Genomic DNA, 17,483 nt, shown 5'->3' on the forward strand with positions numbered 1-17,483 from the left:
GTGGCTGTCCCACAGTATGTCGTGTCCAGCCGCCACTACTTTTCCAGGCGAGCCATCTCTTCCCTTCACAACCAAGTAGGGGACAAAATCAGGTGTGCACTGCGCAACGCCATCTGTGGCAAGGTGCACCTTACTACGGATACGTGGACCAGTAAGCACGAGCAGGGCCGTTATATAACAGCACAATGGGTAAAAGCAGTGGCGGCTGGGCCTGAGGCGGATATCAGTTTGGCGCATGTCCTTGCACCACCTAGGATTGTAGGGTGCTTCAGTTTGCCTACTGTTGCTTCCTCCTCCAACTCTGCTTCCTCATGCTCTACCAGCTCCTCATCCGGTCAGCTTAACACCTTCACCACCAACTTCAGCACAGCCAGGGGTAAACCACAGCAGGCAGTTTTAAATCGTATCTGTTTGGGGGACAAACCCCACACCGCGCAGGAGCTGTGGACGGGCCTTGAACCACAGACTGATGAGTGGTTTTTGCCAGTCAACCTCAAGTCCAGCCTTGTGGTGTGCGATAATGGGCGAAATCTTGTAGCAGCTCTGGGACTAGCCGGTTTGACGCACATCCCTTGCCTGGCGCATGTGCTGAATTTGGTGGTGCAGAGATTCCTGAAAAATTACCCACGACATGTCAGAGCTGCTGCATAAAGTGCGGGCCGTCTGTGCGCGCTTTCGACGTTCTCACCCTGCTGCTGCTCGCCTGTCAGTGCTGCAGCGTAACTTCAGGCCTTCCCGCTCACCGCCTCATATGCGACGTGCCCACCAGGTGGAACTCCTGCTTGCACATGCTGGACAGACTGTGCGAGCAGCAGCAGACGATAGTGGAGTTTCAGCTGCAGCACGCACGGGTCAGTCACACTACAGAACAGCACCACTTCACCACCAATGACTGGGTCTCCATGCGAGACCTGTGTTTCTTGTTGCGCTGTTTCAAGTACTCCACCAACATTGCCAGTACCGATAACGCCGTTCTCAGCGTTACTATCCAACTTCTATGCCTCCTTGAAAAAACGCTCATGGCGATGATGGAAGAGGATGTGGCAAAGGAGGAGGAGGAAGAGGGATCATTTTGTAGGGTTTCCGGCCAGTCATTCCCAAGTGGCTCCGAGGGTGGGTTCCTGCACCTACAAACCCAAGGTACACAATTGTCCAGCCAGGGCACAGTTCTGGAGGATGAGGAGGTGGAGGATGAGGAGGAGGAGATGCAGGAGGAGGAACCATGTTCACAGCAGAGTGGCACCCAGACAAGCTCATGGCCATCACTGGTGTGTGGATGGGGAGACACAGAGGACACAGACGATACACCTCCCACAGAGGACAGCTTTTCGTTGCCTCTAGGCAGCCTGGCACACATGAGCGATTACATGCTGCAGTGTCTCCGCAACGACCGCCGAGTTTCCCACATTCTAACTTGTGCTGATTACTGGGTGGCCACGCTGCTGGATCCCCGTTAAAAGGACAACGTATCGTCCTTAATTCCGTCACTGAAGCGTGATCGTAAGATGCGCGAGTACAAGCGCACGTTGGTAGACGCACTGCTGGTGGCATTCCCACCTGACAGCGGGGGCACAGTGGAAGCACAAGGCGAAGGCAGAGGAGGAGGTCGCCAATGCAGCTGGGGCACCACCAGCACCTCAGAAGACAGGGTTAGCATGGCCAACGTGGAAAAGCTTTGTCAGCACACCACAACAACCAGCACCACCGGCTGATATGGAACGTCTTAGCAGGAGGCAGCTTTTCACCAACATGGTGGAGCAGTATGTGGGCACAAGCCTACACGTACTGAATGACGGGTCTGCCTCCTTCAACTTCTGGGTCTCCAAATTGGGCACATGGCCTGAGCTTGCCCTTTATGCCTTGGAGGTGCTGGCCTGCCCTGCAGCCAGTGTATTGTCTGAACATGTGTTTAGCACGGCAGGGGGTGTCATCACAGACAAGAGCAGCCGCCTGTCCACAGCCAACGTGGACAAGCTCACGTTCATTAAAATGAACCAGGCTTGGATCCCTCAGGACTTGTCTGTACCTTGTGCAGAATAGACATTTATACCACCATCAAACATACATTCTTGTACTCAATTCAAGTGCAATGATTCTTTGTTTTATTTATTTTTTTATTTGTCCCAATATTTTGGGGGCTACCAAATAAAAAAAAAAACATTGTTGGCTACCTCCTCCTCCTCCTCCATTGCTGCCTCCACCTACAACACCACATTCACCTGCCTCCTCAACCTCCGACTCCATATCCACCTCCTTCTGCAGGTTAATAGTTTTTAATTTTTAGTTATTTTATTTCATTTTAAGTTATTTCCCTATCCACATTTGTTTGCAGAGCAGTTTCCATGCTCTTAAGCACATTTTACTGCCTTTTTGCAGCCCTCTAGCCTTTTCAAGGACAATTTTAGAGCCATTTTAATGCAAAAAAGTGCCAATTTTATTGCCCTAAACTTGAAAAAATATTTATTTTCAATTGTCGGCTAACATTTTACAATTTTTGGTGTATACAAACCCCTGCTGTGCCTGGGTGACAGGGGCCTAAATCTCTCAAAATCCTCTGTTCTATTGCTGGGTGACATCGCTGGGATGGTAGGGGTCGGGCAGGTGCACCAATCCGGAGTCTAAGTGTGAAGTTGGAGAAGGTGCGTGCGATTACGTCACCAGAGTTGGTTGAGTGGCTCACTCAGCCTTCCGTCCTGAACTTAGTCGTGCAGCGATTCATTGCCAAATACTCCAGTGTCCAGGACGTCTTGCGTCAGGCCAGGAAAGTCTCTGGCTATTTTAGATCTTACACGGCCATGGCTCGCCTTGCTGACGTTCAGCGGTGACACAACTTGCCCGTCAGACGTCTGATTTGTGACAGCCCGACGTGCTGGAACTCCACCTTGTATATGCTGGATAGGCTGCTCCAGCAGAAATGTGCCGTTAACAACTACCTGTACGAACTCTGCAGCAGGACAGGTTCTGGGGAGCTTGGTTTCTTTACACCGCACCAGTGGCTGCTCATGCGCGACGTTTCGAGGTGAGCTTTGTTCGTACGCGGTTCGCTGAACGGGCGAACATATGGCGATGTCCACCGGCGCCATATTCTTTTACATTGTGAAGAACTTTGACCTATGACACATCCATCAGGTGGTACAGGACAGCCAATGGAGACGTTTCAGCACATGGACACACCCCCTACCTTATAAATAAACCTGATCTGGCCGCCATTTTACATTCAGTGTTTTGCCAGTGTAGGGAGAAGTTGCTGTGTGGAGCAGGGACAGGCTGTTAAGGACACAAAAAACTAGCTAATAGGGCCACAAAAGTCCTTTTAAGGACCGGGATAGGTGTGCTATCGATAGGTGTGACTTACTGAGGGGTGTGATTAACTTATATTATACTTTCTAACATAGAAAGAATATTATAGTGCATTTGTATTGTGCAGTAGTGATGGATGAACATCGGCCGGGATGGTTCGCAAACGCAATTATGCGAACACGATCAAATATTCGCGAACCGTTCGCGTCGGGCCCGATTCACTTTAATGGCAGGCTAACCTATAAAACCTTCAGCTCATATTTGCAGCCACCAAATACTTAGTAGAAGTGTACAATTAGTCCCACAACATGGACAGTGACATACCAGAGGGGGATCAATGACAAGAATTCCAACCAAAAATATGTATCTTAATCAGGGTACATTTTTATACGTCTTAAAGGGAAATTCTCTGAAAATGTGTCCTGTTGTAACCTAGAAATTTTTTATTTTAGGCCATGGGAGTACGGGCCTTAAAGATTAGGCATTCACCAGACATTCATCAAGAAATTCTGATTATGTGGCTCGAGGTACATTATGCGGTCAATGGATAAAAATGTTACTGTAGGCCACTGGACTACAGGCCCAAACATTAGGCATTCACCGGACAGAAAAGATCAAGTGATTATGTGGCTGGAGGTATATTACACGGTCAATGGATATCAATTTTACTGCAGGCCAGTACAAATACAGGTCAAATACATACAGGTGAAACTCGAAAAATTAGAATATGGTGCAAAGTTAATTTATTTTAGTAATGCAACTTAAAAGGTGAAAATAACATATGAGACTCATTACAGGCAAAGCAAGATATTTCAAGCCTTTATTTGTTATAATTTGGATAATTATGGCTTACAGCTTATGACACCCCAAAGTCTCAATTTTGAGGTACCTTTTGCTCAGGGGGTATCGATTAATTAGCTGACTAGGGTGTGACACTTTGAGCCGAGAATATTGAACCTTTTTACAAAATTCTATTTTTAAGATGCAATAATTCAATTTCTTTTAATTTGCATTACTAAAATAAATGGACTTTTGCACGATATTCAAATTTTTTCGAGTTTCACCTGTATGTTTAAAAAAACTAAAAATATAAAAATTGATTAAAAACATGCCTAACGAAATGCCCCCTCTTAAAAAATAACCTAATAATAATAGTTTAAATTCGATAACACGTGGTCGTCTCTGGTGTTGAATTCCTCCGAGGCCGCAACAATTATGAATTCACCGTACAGAAAAGATCAAATAAGTATGTAGCTGGAGGTAGATTACGTGGTCATTGGATATCAATCTTCCAGCAGGCCAATGTACTACAGGCCCAAAAATTATGCATTCCGCGTACATAAAAGAACAAGTAAGTAAGTGGCTAAAGGTAGATTACACGGTCATTGGATATCAATTTTCCAGCAGGCCAGTGTACTACAGGCCCCAAAAACTATGCATTCAGCGTACATAAAAGAACAAGTATGTGGCTGGAGGTCTATTAGATGGTCAATGGATATCAATTTTACTGAAGGCCAGTACCACTTCAGGTCAAATAGATATTTTTAAAAGAACTAAAAATATAAAATTGGATTAAAAACATGGCTAATGAAATCTCCCCTCTTGAAAAAAAACCTAATGATAATAGTTGAAACACGTGGTCACAGTTGTTGAATTCCTCCGAGGCCCAAAACATTAGACATTCAACAGACAGAAAAGGCCTTTTTTGCCGCTGTATTTACCTAAGACAGGGACCATTATTTGTTCTGAATGGTGGTGGATATTTGTGGGCTGGCATAAGGAAATTCAATTAAACGTGGTCGTCACAGGTGTTGAATTCCTCCGAGATCCATGCCTCATTCATTTTTAGAAATGTGAGGTAGTCCACACTGTCGTGCGCTAGGCGAGTGCACTTATAGGTCACGATCCCCCCTGCTGCACTGAACGTCCCTTGGGAATTCATCCAGCATTGCGACTTCCTCATCTTCCTGCTCATGTTCCTTGATGGCTTGATCAATAACACGATGCAATGCACGCTCCAGAAAGAAGGCGTAAGGTACGATGTCACTGATGGCGCCTGGCTGTGACTGACCAGTTTAGTGATCTCATCAAATAGCCGCAAAAGTCTGCATGCATCACACATGAGCAGCCACTGGCACGGTGAAAAAAAAAAAAAAAGCTCCCCCACCACCTGCCCGCCACACGTTTGATTTGTGACAGCCCGACGTGCTGTAACTGCACCTTGTATATGCTTGATAGGCTTCCCTAGCATCAACGTGCCATTAACGACTACCTGTACGAACTCTGTGGCAGGACAGGTTCTGGGGAGCTTGTTTTTTTTCCACAGTGCCAGTGGCTGCTCATGCGAGATGCATGCAGACTTCTGCGCCCATTTGATGAGACCACCCAACTGGTCAGTCGCAGCCAGGGTGCCATCAGGGACATTGTACCTTACGCCTTCTTTCTGGAGCGTGCATTGCGTCATGTCATTGATCAAGCCGTCGAGGGGCAGGAGCAGGAAGATGAGGAAGTCACAATGCTGGATGAATTCCCAGGGGGTCTACTCCATCTGAGACAAGTCAACAGAAGTCTGAAGAGGAATAAGAGGAGGATGGTGCCGGGGCAGAGGAGGAGCAAGAAGAGCATGCTTCAAATTTTTCTTGGATCCCTGGTGTTGTCCGTGGCTGGGGGGAGGAGACCGAGGACGATATTATCCTGGACGATGAGCAGGAGCCAGGCCACTCCACCGCTTCCAGTTTAGTGCAAATGGGGGCCTTTATGCTCCTGTGTTTGAAGAGGGACCCCCGTATAAAAAGCATAAAGGGCAAGGACCAGTACTGGGTTGCAATGTACTTAGACCCCCGGTACAAACACAAAATGTCAGACATGTTACCAGCATCAGAGAGGGCCTGTCAAAATGCAGCACTTCCAGGCCTTGCTTCGAGAAATGCTGCATTCTGCTTTTGCAGGTGCTGGCAGAGGAATTTCCACTCACAGAGAAACAGGTGCATGCAAGAAGAGGGCAGTTTGAAGATGTGTTGGTCACTTCAGATATGAGATCATTCTTGCAGCCAACTCATCGACAGCCGCCCTTTCGGATCCAGCCTCACGGAATGCCGGTGTCCGACTACATCATGTTAACGACCGATGTGGACGCTCTCAGAAGCAAGGAACCTCTGGACTACTGGGTGTGCAGGCTTTACCTGTGGCCAGAGCTGACACAATTTGCCATGGAATGTTGGCTTGTTCCTTGTCCAGTGTCCTGTCCAAAAGGACATTCAGCGCAGCAGGGGGGATCGTGACCGATAAACACACTCGCCTAGCTCACGACAGTGTGGACTACCTCACATTTCTAAAAATGAATGAGGCGTGGATCTCGGAGGAATTTAACATCTGTGACGACCACTTTTAATTGAATTTCCTCATGCCATCCCACAAATATCTGCCACCACCCAGAACAATTAATGGTCTCTGTCTTAGGTAAATACAGATGCATATAAGGCCTTTTCTTTCCATCTAATGCCTAATGTTTTGGGCCTCGGAGGAATTCAACAACTGTAACCACCTGTTTCAACTATTATCATTAGTTTTTTTTTTTCAAGAGGGGGGATTTTGTTAGCCATGTTTTTAATCCAATTTTATATTTTTTTGTTATTTTAAACATGTATTTGACCTGTATTTGCACTGGCCTTCAGTAAAATTGATATCCATTGACCGTCTAATATACCGCCAGACACATAATCGCTTGATCTTTTTCTGTACGGTGAATGCATCATTTTTGGGGCCTGTAATACACTGGCCTGCTGTAAAATTTATATATAATGACCGTGTAATCTACCTCCAGCCACATACTTGTTCTTTTCTTTCTGCTGAATGCATAATTTTTGGGGCCTTTAGTCCACTGGCCTTCAGTAAAATTGATATCCATTGACCATCTAATATACCGCGAGACACATAATCACTTGATCTTTTCTGTACGGTGAATGCATCATTTTTGGGGCCTGTAATACACTGGCCTGCTGTAAAATCTATATATAATGACCGTGTAATCTACCTCCAGCCACATACTTGTTCTTTTCTTTCTGCTGAATGCATAATTTTTGGGGCCTTTAGTCCACTGGCCTGTTGTAAAATGTATATCTAATGACCGTGTAATCTACCTCTAGCCACGCACTAACTTATTATTTTCTGTACGGTAAATGAATAATTGTTGGGGCCTGTAGTCCACTGGCCTGCTGTAAAATTGATATCCAATGACCGTGTAATCTACCTCCAGCCACATACTTACTTGTTCTTTTCTTTCTGCTGAATGCATAATTTTTGGGGCCTGTAGTTCACTGGCCTGCTGTAAAATTGATATCCAATGACCGTGTAATTTACCTCCAGCCACATACTTACTTGTTCCTTTCTGTACGGTGAATGCATCATTTTTGGGGCCTGTAGTCCACTGGCCTGCTGTAAAATTGATATCCAATGACCGTGTAATCTACCTCCGGCCACATAATCACTTGATCTTTTCTGTCTGGTGAATGGCTAATGTTTGGGGCCCATAGTCCAGTGGCCTACAGTAAAATTTGTATCCATTGACCGCATTATGTACCTCGAGCCACATAATCAGAATTTTTTTCATAGTCAGTTGAATGCCTAATTTTTAAGGCCTGTACTCTCGTGGCCTAAAATAAAAATTTTCTAGGCTCCAGCAGGGCACATTTGACCTGTATTTGTACTGGCCTGCAGTAAAATTGATATCCATTGACCGTGTAATATACCTCCGGCCACATAATCACTTGATCTTTTCTGTCTGGTGAATGGCTAATGTTTGGGGCCCATAGTCCAGTGGCCTACAGTAAAATTTGTATCCATTGACCGCATTATGTACCTCGAGCCACATAATCAGAATTTTTTTCATGTCAGTTGAATGCCTAATTTTTAAGGCCTGTACTCTCGTGGCCTAAAATAAAAAAAATTCTAGGCTCCAGCAGGGCACATTTCAGAGAATTTCCCTTTAAGACGTATAAAAATGTCCCCTAATTAACCAGCTCAGCTCCCCTAGCTTAAACCACCTTAATGACCAGACCACTTTTTACAATTCTGCACTACACAAATTTCACGGTTTATTGCTCGGTCATACAGCTTACCACCCAAATGAATTTTACCTGCTTTTCTTCTCACTAATAAAGCTTTCATTTGGTGGTATTTCATTGCTACTGACATTTTCCACTTTTTTTATATTAATCAAAATATTTTATATTAATCATTTTTTTGTTGTAAAATTTTTCAATTAAAACTATATTTCTATATAAATTTTTCTCTAAATTTATTGTTCTACATGTCTTTGATAACAAAAAATGCAATAAGTGTATATTTATTGGTATGGGTGAAAGTTATAGCGTTTACAAACTATGGTGCAAAATTGTGAATTTACGCACTTTGACTTTCTGAGCACCTGTCATGTTTCCTGAGGTTCTACAATGCCCAGACAGAAGAAACACCCCACAAATGACCCCATTTTGTAAAATAGACACCCTAAGGTATTCGCTGATGTGCATAGTGAGTTCATGGAAGTTTTTATTTTTTGTCACAAGTTAGCGGAAAATGATATTTTTATTACCGTATTTTTCGCCCTATAAGACGCACTTTCCCCCCCCCCCCAAAATTGTGGGGGGAAAGGCAGTGCGTCTTATGTGGCGAATACTTGACTTTGTATACCGCCGACCACATGCTGCGCAGCGCGGTGGCGGGTGTATTAGTGGGCATGGATGAGGGAGGAGGGGCCGGCATCCAGGTCTGTAACTACAGCGGGCCCAGTGCAGTCACTGTATTCTGCTACACCGGGCCTGCTCACTGTAGGAATCCTAACTGCAGGCAATGCTAACAGTCTTTTATCCAGCCTGTACTTACGATACTAACTTTCCGGCAGGCAGCGGGCAGGAGGCTGAACTGGTGGGCGGGCGCTTACAACGTAACTCACTATGTCACGCACCTAGGCTGCAAAAAATTGTCACACATGTGGTATCGCCGTACTCAGAAGAAGTAGGGCAATGTGTTTTGGGGTGTATTTTTACATATACCCATACTGTGTGAGATAAATATCTCTGTAAAAGACAACTTTTCCCATTTTTTTTATACAAAGTTGTCATTTACAGAGATATTTCGCACACACAATATGAGTATATGTAAAAATACACCCCAAAACACATTGCCCTACTTCTCCTGAGTACGGCGATACCACATATGTGACACTTTCTTGCAGCCTAGGTGCGCAAAGGGGCCCAAAAAAAAACAAATAATCATTTTCCGCTAACTTGTGCCCCCAAAAAAATATTTAGCAACTCACCATGCTCCTCACGGAATACCTTGGGGTGTCTTCTTTCCAAAATGGGGTCACTTGTGGGGTATTTATACTGCCCTGGCATTTTAGGGGCCCTAAAGCGTGAGAAGAAGTCTGGAATATAAATGTCTAAAAAATTTACGCATTTGGATTCCGTGAGGGGTATGGTGAGTTCATGTGAGATTTTATTTTTTGTCACAAGTTAGTGGAATATGAGACTTTGTAAGAAAAAAGTGATCTTTATAGCGCCGCAGCGATTTTACAATGTTTTTGCAGTGATCAGAAAAAAAAAATTCTGTCACTGCGTTGGGGCGGACTGAACGCAAGTGTGCGCACAAGATCAGGCCTGATCGGGCGAACACTGCGTTTTTTGGAGAGCCTATAGAACATGTCCTATTCTTGTCCGCAATTGCAGACAAGAAAAGGCATTTTCAATATAGTTCTGGCAAAGTGCGGATCCGCAAAATGCGGAAAGCACATTGTTAGTGTCCGTGTTTTGCAGATCCGCGGTGTCCGTGTTTTGCGAATCCGTGGATCCGAAAAACACATACGGACGTCTGAATGGAGCCTTACAGGGGGATGATCAATGACAGGGGGGTGATCTGGGGGTCTATATGGGGTGATCAGGGGTTATATGATTAATAAGGGGTTAATAAGGGGTTAATAAGTGACAGGGGGGGTGTAGTGTAGTGTGGTGCTTGGTGCTACTTACAGAGCTGCAGAGGACCAGGTAGCAGGCATATCAGACGCTGTTAAGCAGGTATATCAGATGCTGGAACCATCTTTTATTATCTTTAGTATATATAAATGCACCGCACAAGGGCAAATAAGACGTACTGTAGAAATATTTCCTTGTAATAACCCTGTTAATGGCGGTATCACACAGCACTTGCACCCCAATAACGAGAACGGTTTGCTGGAATTACAGAGCTGTGTAATGGCAATTTGGATCCGCAGTCAGTGCAGCAAGGTGTAATAGGATTGTTCCTATTCCCCAGGCTGTAACCTCCCCGACTGAATCCTGTTCTACATAAATGCTGTGGAGTGATTCCTCCCTATCCTTTCCCTACACCCTGAATAATCTTTCCCTGAACTTATAAATAATTTTTTAGCACAATGAAGTATTTCCTAGCACTGTCCCTAGCGCCTGCTGACATCTCTCCCTAAACTAAGTACACTGGAAAATGGCTGAATCCAAGAGGGCTGAGGCTATTAATTGTGCTGTGACATCACAGGGCTGGCTGCTTATTGGCTGCATGCATGGCATTATGGGTGATCCCGCCTTCCCAGAGTTCTTTTCTCCATGTCCTCACACGTGCAGCAGCCACTTTAGGAAAAACTACAATTCGTTACCACGAAACCTGAGGAAATTCAGCTTCGGTGCAAATCAAATTTTTCCTGAAATTCGGATCGAATTCTACTTCGACAACTTCGATTCGCTCATCTCTAATCATAACTGTTCTCTTTCCCTCAGGAAGTAGTCATTGATGCCAAAGATGGAGGATGGGTCAAACCACAGCCACATCCACTTCACTCACACAGAGTTTTTCCTCTTTGGATTTCCTGGGATCATAAAGCACAGGAAAATGTTAATTATTCCCTTCTTCATTGTGTACACTCTACTCCTTACGGGAAATTTCACCATCGTCTACAGGATCTATGTGGAGAAGAGTCTCCATGCTCCCATGTACTTCCTCATCAACACCCTCCTTCTCTCAAGTATTGTGTGTACATCTTCTATCACCCCAAAGTTCCTCCTGGGGTTGTCATTTGGTCTAGACCGGATTAGTCGAGCTGGTTGCCTCATCCAGATGTTCTCCATCTATTCCATCACTACATTTGAGTCTGGGGTCATGCTCTCCATGGCTCTAGACAGGTATGTGGCAGTCTACAGACCTCTACATTACAATGACATCATGACCACACAGACCCTGGTGTTGTTGACCTGTATTAGCTGGGCCAGAAGCGTTTTCCTTGTGTCTCCGGTCGTTATATTGACTTTTTCTGCCCAGTATTGTAGGTCCAACATCATCCTGAGCTTTGTCTGTGAGAACATGGGTCTCCTTAGCCTGGCCTGTGGGGACATCACGAAGCAAAAGATGGTGGGTCTAGTTGTCCGGAGCATAATTACATTGGGTGACTTCAGTCTTCTAGTGCTGTCCTACTCCACCATCCTCTACACGGCCATGAAGATTGCCACTGCAAAAACCCGTACCAAGGCCCTGAACACATGTGGAACACACCTACTGGTGGCCATGTTGATATATATGTGTACGATCATATCATCCATCATATACAGGATGAGAACATCCATATCTATAGACATCCTCAATCTGGTCAGTGCTATTTACCTAATGTTTCCGGCCACAGTGAACCCTGTCATCTATGGATTAAGAGTCAAAGAGATCAGGAAATGTCTAATGAAATCTTCAAGGTGACATCCACACATTTTATATATTCCATCTATTACTGCTGACAAAATGCCTGTATATCATGTCTCAAAGGTTGTCACAGCTTTGCCACCCCTTGCTGATGCCACACACCTTATACTACAGGAATATCTACTCATCTATAACTGCTGACAACCTTCCTGTGTATCATGTCCAAGAGGTAGTCACAGCCCCGCCCCCTGCTGATGACATCACTGATATAATGACATGTGATCAGACATGAGATTCACACACCTTATACTACAGTAACTCGATTCAACTATTACTGCTGACAACCTGTCTGTGTATCCTGTCTGAGAGGTTGTCACAGCCCCGCCTCCTGGTGATGACATCACTGATATAATGACATGTGATCAGAAATGAGATCCACACATGTTTGACTAATCCATTTATGAACTCCATGACATATATGTTATTAATCATCTCCGAAGGGACTTTTCTTTTATAAATTTCCTTAAAGTTTTTTGAAAAATTGCTGCTAAAGTTATAAGTCTTATATAAACGGTGTAATCACGTATGATTGATACAGGATGAATATATCACTCATACTCATCCTCTTGAGATCAAAGAATGTATATAGAAAAGGGGGTAAATGAATATAAAACTTTTAATAGGGCAAATAAAAAAATGTATACTTAGCACACTGACAATACATAAACTGACTAAGTCTTACCGCCACGGTGGTTGCTTCTGTGGAGTACCACACGACCGGATAGTTGACACCGCGTTGATAGCTCACTAAATGGTCGAGTATTACCATCTTATAAGGACGAGTGTAAGGCGAACAGGGAATGACGAGAGAGGAACGGAATTGATACAATGTGTGTATCCTGTCTCTATGTATCCCTGTCAGGTCTATTATACCCTAGTGACCTCCTAATACGGAGTCATTGCCCTGACAAGAGCGGCCCCGTCTGGAACCTGTCCTTGTTTACTAATCCCTATATGACTCTGATAAGGGAAAGGTAGGCTACAGTATCTATCTCCTATCTAGTTCGTAAGATCTAACTAGAATACAATAGGATCAAAAAGAGTTTTCTATAGTATATGTCCCGACGATGGAAGGATGTGTGGCAGCGTGGTTGGCTGATGTGCAGCTGCAACACTTGCTTCCATCATAGGAGGAGACCCCTTGTCCTCTAATGAGTCTGGGGTGACCTAAGTGAGATGAAACGCGTTGAAACACATACAATAGAAAACTCTTTTTGACCCTATTAGTCTAGTTAGGTCTTAAGAGCTAGATTGGAGATAGATAGCTTACCTTTCCCTTATCAAGGTCATATAGGGATTAGTAAACAAGGACAGGTTCCGGACGGGGCAGCTCTTGTCAGGGCAATGACTCCGTATTAGGAGGCCACTAGGGTATAATAGACTTGACAGGGATACAAAGGTATTCGTGGAAAAGAAAAAGGAGGGTGGTGGAGGACCAAGAAGAGGTCAGAGGAATAGATGGTAGATAAGTCACAGGGAGGATTCCCTGGTGGTGAGGTAGAGACCTCAGAGTTCCCAAGTTGCGTGGTGAAACAGTTGTTATGCACCTATTGTTTGGACTGTTGTTAGACACCCGCTTAAGAACACAAGATAAAACCAAATCACTTACAAGAATATTGCCAAATAAAATCAAAATATTCTTGTAAGGGACAGGATACACACATTGTATCAATTCCGTTCCTCTCCCGTCTTTCCTCGTTCGCCTTACACTCGTCATTATAAGATGGTAATACTCGACTATCCGGTCGTGTGGTACTCCACAGAAGCAATCACCGTGCCGGTAAGACTGTTTCAGTTTATGTATTGTCAGTGTGCTAAATATCCATTTTTTTATTTGCCCTATTAAAGGTTAAGTTTTATATTCATTTATCCCCTTTTCTATATAAATAAAGTTATAAGTCTCCTGATGTCCCATAAAAAATAAAACTACGTTTGAAAAATGATGTCAAGATAAAGAAGACACATAATAAATCTTCAATATTAATTACTTAGTGGTCAGGAAAGTTCAAATTTCAAGAAATAAAAATTAATTATATACAGTGATCTCTCATATATTCTATAGATACATTATACACAGTGATCTCTCATATATTCTATAGATACATTATACACAGAGTGATCTCTCATATATTCTATAGATACATTATACACAGTGATCTCTCATATATTCTATAGATCCATTATACACAGTGATCTCTCATATATCCTATAGATACATTATACACAGTGATCTCTCATATATTCTATAGATCCATTATACACAGTGATCTCTCAGATATTCTATAGATACATTATACACAGTGATCTCTCATATATTCTGTAGATCCATTATACACAGTGATCTCTAATATATTCTGTAGATCCATTATACACAGTGATCTCTCATATAATCTATAGATCATTATACACAGTGATCTCTCATATATTCTATAGATACATTATACACAGTGATCTCTCATATATTCTATAGATACATTATACACAGTGATCTCTCATATATTCTATAGATATATTATACACAGTGATCTCTCATATATTCTATAGATACATTATACACAGTGATCTCTCATATATTCTATAGATACATTATACACAGTGATCTCTCATATAATCTATAGATCCATTATACACAGTGATCTCTCATATATTCTATAGATCCATTATACACAGTGATCTCTCATATATTCTATAGATACATTATACACAGTGATCTCTCATATATTCTATAGATCCATTATACACAGTGATCTCTCATATATTATATAGATCCATTATACACAGTGATCTCTCATATATTCTATAGATCCATTATACACAGTGATCTCTCATATATTCTATAGATACATTATACACAGTGATCTCTCATATATTCTATAGATCCATTATACACAGTGATCTCTCATATATTCTATAGATCCATTATACACAGTGATCTCTCATATATTCTATAGATCATTATACACAGTGATCTCTCATATATTCTATAGATCCATTATACACAGTGATCTCTCATATATTCTATAGATCCATTATACACAGTGATCTCTCATATATTCTATAGATACATTATACACAGTGATCTCTCATATATTCTATAGATACATTATACACAGTGATCTCTCATATATTCTATAGATACATTATACACAGTGATCTCTCATATATTCTATAGATACATTATACACAGTGATCTCTTCATATATTCTATAGATCCATTATACACAGTGATCTCTCATATATTCTATAGATACATTATACACAGTGATCTCTCATATATTCTATAGATCCATTATACACAGTGATCTCTCATATATTCTATAGATACATTATACACAGTGATCTCTCATATATTCTATAGATCCATTATACACAGTGATCTCTCATATATTCTATAGATCATTATACACAGTGATCTCTCATATATTCTATAGATACATTATACACAGTGATCTCTCATATATTCTATAGATACATTATACACAGTGATCTCTCATATATTCTATAGATACATTATACACAGTGATCTCTCATATATTCTATAGATCCATTATACACAGTGATCTCTCATATATTCTATAGATACATTATACACAGTGATCTCTCATATATTCTATAGATCATTATACACAGTGATCTCTCTATATTCTATAGATACATTATACACAGTGATCTCTCATATATTCTATAGATTCATTATACACAGTGATCTCTCATATATTCTATAGATTCATTATACACAGTGATCTCTCATATATTCTATAGATACATTATACACAGTGATCTCTCATATATTCTATAGATACATTATACGCAGTGATCTATTATATATTCTATAGATACATTATACACAGTGATCTCTCATATATTCTATAGATCCATTATACACAGTGATCTCTCATATATTCTATAGATACATTATACACAGTGATCTTTCATATATTCTATAGATTCATTATACACAGTGATCTCTCATATATTCTATAGATACATTATACACAGTGATCTCTCATATATTCTATAGATACATTATACACAGTGATCTCTCATATATTCTATAGATCCATTATACACAGTGATCTCTCATATATTCTATAGATCCATTATAATCTATAGATCCATTATAATCTATAGATCCATTATACACAGTGATCTCTCATATATTCTATAGATACATTATACACAGTGATCTCTCATATATCTATAGATACATTATACACAGTGATCTCTCATATATTCTATAGATACATTATACACAGTGATCTCTCATATATTCTATAGATACATTATACACAGTGATCTCTCATATATTCTATAGATACATTATACACAGTGATCTCTCATATATTCTATAGATACATTATACACAGTGATCTCTCATATATTCTATAGATCCATTATACACAGTGATCTCTCATATATTCTATAGATCCATTATACACAGTGATCTCTCATATATTCTATAGATACATTATACACAGTGATCTCTCATATATTCTATAGATACATTATACACAGTGATCTCTCATATATTCTATAGATACATTATACACAGTGATCTCTCATATATTCTATAGATACATTATACACAGTGATCTCTCATATATTCTATAGATACATTATACACAGTGATCTCTCATATATTCTATAGATACATTATACACAGTGATCTCTCATATATTCTATAGATCCATTATACACAGTGATCTCTCATATATTCTATAGATCATTATACACAGTGATCTCTCATATATTCTATAGATACATTATACACAGTGATCTCTCATATATTCTATAGATACATTATACACAGTGATCTCTCATATATTCTATAGATCCATTATACACAGTGATCTCTCATATATTCTATAGATACATTATACACAGTGATCTCTCATATATTCTATAGATCCATTATACACAGTGATCTCTCATATATTCTATAGATCCATTATACACAGTGATCTCTCATATATTCTATAGATCCATTATACACAGTGATCTCTCATATATTCTATAGATCCATTATACACAGTGATCTCTCATATATTCTATAGATCCATTATACACAGTGATCTCTCATATATTCTATAGATCCATTATACACAGTGATCTCTCATATATTCTATAGATACATTATACACAGTGATCTCTCATATATTCTATAGATACATTATACACAGTGATCTCTCATATATTCTATAGATACATTATACACAGTGATCTCTCATATATTCTATAGATCCATTATACACAGTGATCTCTCATATATTCTATAGATCCATTATACACAGTGATCTCTCATATATTCTATAGATACATTATACACAGTGATCTCTCATATATTCTATAGATACATTATACACAGTGATCTCTCATATATTCTATAGATACATTATACACAGTGATCTCTCATATATTCTATAGATACATTA

General features: G+C 41.1%; 1 pseudogene; it reads left to right on the plus strand.

The window, feature by feature from the left end:
• Positions 1-3,843: 3,843 nt before the first annotated feature.
• LOC122926433 lies at positions 3,844-12,048 on the plus strand (annotated as a pseudogene).
• Positions 12,049-17,483: the final 5,435 nt, after the last annotated feature.

This window comes from Bufo gargarizans, chromosome 1 (assembly GCF_014858855.1).
Source record: "Bufo gargarizans isolate SCDJY-AF-19 chromosome 1, ASM1485885v1, whole genome shotgun sequence".
NCBI classification, from domain to species: domain Eukaryota; kingdom Metazoa; phylum Chordata; class Amphibia; order Anura; family Bufonidae; genus Bufo; species Bufo gargarizans.